General features: G+C 43.1%; 1 pseudogene; it reads left to right on the forward strand.

Annotated features, from left to right (window-relative positions):
• Positions 1–4,500: 4,500 nt before the first annotated feature.
• Positions 4,501–4,882, forward strand: LOC105743148 (annotated as a pseudogene).
• The last annotated feature ends 908 nt before the right edge of the window (positions 4,883–5,790 follow it).

The following is a 5,790-nucleotide window of genomic DNA, read 5'->3' on the forward strand; positions in this document are numbered from 1 at the left end:
TAGATCTTGTATATTCTGCCAGTCTATTTCTTGTTTTAAAAAATTATTTATTTGGCACAGGGTCTCAATATGCAGCTTGGACTCATGGTAATCCTGTCTCATCTTCCTCAGTGCTGGGTTACAGGTGTGTGCCACCACAACTTGTCTTGTTGTTGGAGCTGGCATGGGATGTGGTACCAGGGATCAAACCTGGGTCCTTGCACTGGCCAGGCATGCCCTTCTTAGACTACTGAGCTATCTCCCCAGCCATAGTCTGTTTCTTTTGATTGGTTAATTGAGACCATTAACGTTGGTTATTATACCTAATTCTGCGTTCACTTGTCCTTGGCATGTTATTTTCCTGTTGTTCATTTCTTCTAGTTCCCCACTGTTTAATTGCTTGCCATGGCTGCTGGCTTCATTGTGTTGGGGTTCACAGAATTGTAGCTCTTACATGTTTCTAGAATGTCCTTCTGAGTAGTTTGAAGTGCTGGTTTGGTGGTCATAAATTTCCTCAGGTTCCCCCCCCCCCAGGGAAGTATCTTATTTCTCCATCAATTTTGAGAGATAGCCTTGATGTGTACATCAGTTTAGGTTGGAGGTTGTTTTGTATTAGGGCTTGAAATACTTCACTGCAAGCTCTCCTTGACTGATGGATTATTATTGAGAAGTCAGCTGTGATTTTCATGGGCTTTCATTTAAAGGTTATTTCTTTCTTTTTTTTCTAACAGATTTTATTTAATTTTTCATACCAGGGATCAAATTTAACAGGTTATAGTATTGTATTATTGTGTTAAATTTCCAGAACCTTGACTGTTATATTCCTTGCTGTATAAATTTTTTTGATCATGGCTAATTTGAATTTATGTCTATCTGTCTGTCAAATTCTTTTTTCATGATTCTGAAGTTTTCTGTCATTACTTCTAGAAATGGGGTTTGGTCATTTACACTATGTCAAGCTTTTCATTACCTCCAGTTCATCTTATGTTTTTCTTTTGCATCATCTAGCTGCTGTTGGATTGATCATTTTGTGGCCCCTTGTTATTTTCAAGAACTCTTCCTTTTCATGATTGCTAAGTACTATCCTGTTTTCTACATCTGATAGTCTGTCTTCACATTAGCTCATTCTGCGCTGTATACTTTCAGTAATTTTTAATCTCTTGCATGTCTGAATGTTTTATGAGTTTCATTTCTTTCCTATATTGCTTATGGTTTCTATCATTTTCATAAGCCCCGCTAGATTTTTTAACTGTATCTGTTCTAGAGTAACTAATCTTGTCTTTCCTTTTGGCCACCATCTTTATAGTTATCTGAGGGATTCATTCATTTTCTTTGTTCTTTCTGTTGTTATAAGTTCAGCGAGTCCAGGTAGGTGGTTTCCCTACTGTTCCCCTCATTGCCCATAAGTTTGCCTTTGGTGAGTTGAAAGTCTAAGGTTGCATCTTGCTTACGTGTTTTTTCATTTTCTATTTTTCTAGTTTGTTTTTGGTGTTGATGCTTATACATTGCTTATATTGCAATTTAATATAACAATAATTGCATTATTGTTAGTATTTAGAACCCTTAGGAAATGACTACATCTCAGAGATGTCTTCCTGGTGTAGCTGCCTTTTTGGTTTTCAGTTTATTGTAATCTCTTACCTCTTCAACTTTTTGTGGATGAAAAATTGCTGCCTATTTGGCCTAGCCCTGATTCTTCGGCACTAGCCTATAGTATTCTTTATGATCATTAAACAGTCTGTCTTGGAATACCAGGAGGAACAGCTGATTTAAATAATTACGTCACTTTGGTTAAAGAAGTACAATAAGCAATAACTATAGCATCAAACACATCCTATAAAATGACAAACTATGGTAACTATTAATTTGTCACCTTTAACCATATGAGCTATATATATTTTTTAAATTTTTATTTATTTATTTATTTATTTATTTATTTGTGTGTGTGTGTGTGTGTGTGGCCAGCTCAGCCCACCAGGGGGCGGGGCTGGCTGGCATGTGGTGCTGGGGGATTGAACCGAAGTCCCTGAGCTTTGCTAAGCTTGTTCCAAGTAGGTACCCTAGACCACTGAGCCATCTCACCAGCCCCTGAGCTATATTTTTGATTTTATAAAAAAACTAAAGCAAGGGTTGGCAAGATAACTCAGCAGAGTGCCTGCTTAGGCAAGTGCAAGGGCAGGGGTTTGATCCCTGGCACCATAGGCTGCGCTGGCCCCATCCCTGGGTGTGCTGAGCTGGCAACAGAGTCCGGGCGTAGTGGTACATGCCTGTAATCCCAGTGCTGGGGAGGCTGAAAACAGGAGGATCATTACGAGTCCAAGCTGCATAATGAGACCCTGCACACATGTACACAAAAACCTAAAACAAACCAGCAACTTTTATACAATGTATATGCCCTTACAATGGGGATTTTATCTTCTGGAAGAAATTTTAAAAGGGGGTTAGTGGGAAAATGTAGAGAAACAGAAGAAAAGGGAGAGATTAGAAGCAAGGCTGGAGGGTAAAGGAAGATTACATGAACTTTGTGAAACTGGTAAAGGAGACAGGAGGGAAATAAGGGTAAAATAAAGAGAACAACAAATTAGAGGGCCAGGGAGATGGCTCAGTAGAATAAGTGCTTGCCTGGCAAGCGCAAGGTCCTGAGTTCAATCCCTGGTACTGAAAACAAAAAACAAAAAACACACCCACAAATTAGAAACGATGTTTATATATATAAGAGATATGAGCAAAAAAGATAAGAGCAAAAAAGAAAAAAAAATAGAGTAGCAAAACATAAAGAAGAGGGCTGGCCAGATAGCTCAGCATATTAAAGCACCTGCTTAGGCAGATGCAGGGACTGGGGTTCGATCCCTGGTGTCCCGTGCAGCCCCCGCCCCTGGGGTTCACTGAGATGGGAATTGAGACTAGGCGTGGTGGTGCGTATCTGTAATCCCAGCACTAGGGAGGCTGAAAACAGGAAAATCACTATGAGTTCGATCTGTATAGTGAGACCCTGTACTAAATACATTAAAAAACAAAAACAAAAACAAAAACATAAAAAACATAAACAAAAAAGAACAAAAAAAAAAAAAAAGGAAGCAAAAAAGTCCACTTCAGGATAGGTGGCTTTGCTGTCACTGGTGGCTAGAGTGGACAGACAGAGTCCAGATTCAGGTTGACTAATTCTAGCAAGCCGGCCATAGATTTATGGTGGGGTAGGGGCTAATACTATCAGGCCTTTACCTGTGGTCGTACTGAAATTCAGACTGGTTTTGTACTGTGAGGCTCATCCAATTTGTTCAGCCTACAGTAGTCTGTGTGCCTCCGGCTGGTGTGAACTCAGCACCCTGCTGGCTTGAACTTGGCTCCTGACTTCTGATGACTAGAATTCTTTTCCACTTCCCCTCGACACTGAGAGTTGTCATCTTTCTGCAGCTGCTCTGAGCTCAATTGGCCTCTCTGAAAGATGGCTACTGGCCATTTGCCTTCTCCTGGGGGCGCCTGAACCTGAGAAACTCACCAGCCATGGCATTCCACCGTGCACTGCTCTGCCACTGGTGTGTTTCTCTGCGGAGGCCTCTAGGGTTGCAGGGCTCACTGTGCATCTGCAGGTTGGAACCGCTCCTTCCACACGGTGAGTTAGGGCTCGGAAGAAAGTGCCACTTGTCCCCTCCCTTGTCTGCATTGACGTCTCTCTCTTTGGTCTCCCTGTGGACTTCACCTCTCACTTCAGGCCCTTGCTGCTTCTGGGGACCCACTTCACTAGTGTTCACTACTCTTCTCTTCCTCATGTTCTGTATTCCGTTCTAGACACCAAGTCTCAGAAAGGCTGTCTCTCTGCTGTTCAACACCATACCATCCTCTCCAAAGTTTACTTTCCTTTTTTTATTCTTATTTTTCTTTAAAATACTTTCCTTTTAAATAATGGAGGAACTTTGGAACATATTAACTCTCATTTGGTGTGTATACTCTGTTGCATTGTTACTGCTGTTTTCATTTTACATGTATTTGAAACCTCATGATATTATTATAGATTTTTATGGTAATGTTCAGTTATATTCACCCATATGTTTACTGTTTTCATTGCTTTTTATTCATTCCAGCGTTCTGCTTTTCCATCTGGGATCACTTTCCTTATGCCTGAGGAATAATGCTAAGTGTATTAACTCCTGCTGCTATTACTCAGGCGAACCTCAGGGATTTGCCAGTTATCCTTGCAGCTTAGGAAAAGTTTATCCTCCCCCGGCGTCATACTATCTAAAACAACTGAGGACAGAGTTTTCTGAAGTGGAATCCGCCCCAGGGACCAGGTTTCTTTCCATTCTACAGCCAAGAGTTCCTGCTTGCTCGGTGGTGACTGCAGGATGTTACTTCTATGACTCAAGGTGGAATGAGGATGCTGAGTGAAGGATTCGGGGCTTGTAAGAAGCTCTGTTTCCTGCAGTTTGAATCCCGGTGCAGCTGGCGAGTAGTGATGGGCCTCGCTGCATGTCCAACTGGCCTGTTCGCTACCTGCGTGCTTGGGCCTCAGCGGAATTGGAAATGGCAGGCGGGAAGGCTGGGAGGGACTCCGGAAAGGCCAAGGGGAAGGCAGTTTCCCCCTCGCGGAGGGCCAGTCTGCACTTCCCCGTGGGCTGCCTCCATCCACACCTGAAGTCCAGGATGACCAGCCACGGGTGTGTAGGGGCCAGGCCGCCTGTGCAGCGTGGCCATCCTGGAGCACCTCGCGGCGGAGGTGCTTGGACTGGCAGGAAATGCATCCAGAGACCTGAAGGCACAGTGCATCACCCCTCGGCACTTGCAACTTGCCATTGGTGGGGATGAAGAATTGCACCCGCTCATCAAAGCTACAGTTGCAGGAGGTGGTGTCATCCCACGTATCCACAAGTCTTTGGGAAGAAAGAACAACAGAAAGGATGTGTAGAGGAGGGCTGGATTCTGATTATCTCAGGACTGTCATGCTCTTTAACAGCTGTCCGGTGTTGGTGATTCCAGTGACTGTATCTCTGTAAAAAACACAATTTTGCCTTTTTATAATTCTATTGGAGCAAGATGGAAGTTTAATTATCTTTCCAGCCAACCAAATTTCTGCATTCGAGTCTTAACTATATTTAAGTGTTAGTGGGGCTTCAAAGAAGCTGTTGATCCTGAAGTAACGGGTTTTGATTGAGCTGACTGTTTTTAAAACTATTTGGATTTTTTTAAAAAACTGTTTGGATTTTATTTTATTTTATTTTTTATGAGCAAAATATATTTATTGAGAGAAAGAAAGCTCCTGTCCAAGAGAGGGACAGGAGGGGGGCCCGAGCGGGTAGTTCCCCCTGGATTTTAATTGTAATGCAGAAATTATAGTGACAAACATTTGGTTTTGTACAGATATTATTTCCACTCTGCTGGATAAGTTCAATAAAGGTCATAACTCTCCCCCATAACTCTCCCCCCCCCAAAGAAAACCCCTCTATTTCCAAGAATGGCTAAGATGTGGGCAGCAGCTCCTGCTGTGTTGGTGCACAGCACTGGCTGAGGAGAGCAGTTTTATGCATAAGAAAACTCCGAGTAGCTCATGACCATTATGGGTAGTCCAGAGACTCCAGGACACTTGAGAGGAAGTTGACAAAGCTTTACAGTGAAGGAGTCCCTGAAGGCAGTAATAAGGATGTCTGTGGTGGGCTGGCCAAATAGCTCTGCAGACTAATGCACCTGTGCTGCAGACAGGCACAGGGACTAGGTTTGATCCCCAGTGTATTGTGCCAGCTCAGTCCCCAGGGTGCGCTGAGACAGCCACTGAGACTGGTGCACACCTGTAATCCCAGCACTTGGGAGGCTGAAAAC

Source organism: Octodon degus, unplaced genomic scaffold (assembly GCF_000260255.1).
Source record: "Octodon degus isolate 3935 unplaced genomic scaffold, OctDeg1.0 scaffold00102, whole genome shotgun sequence".
Taxonomy (NCBI): Eukaryota; Metazoa; Chordata; class Mammalia; order Rodentia; family Octodontidae; genus Octodon; species Octodon degus.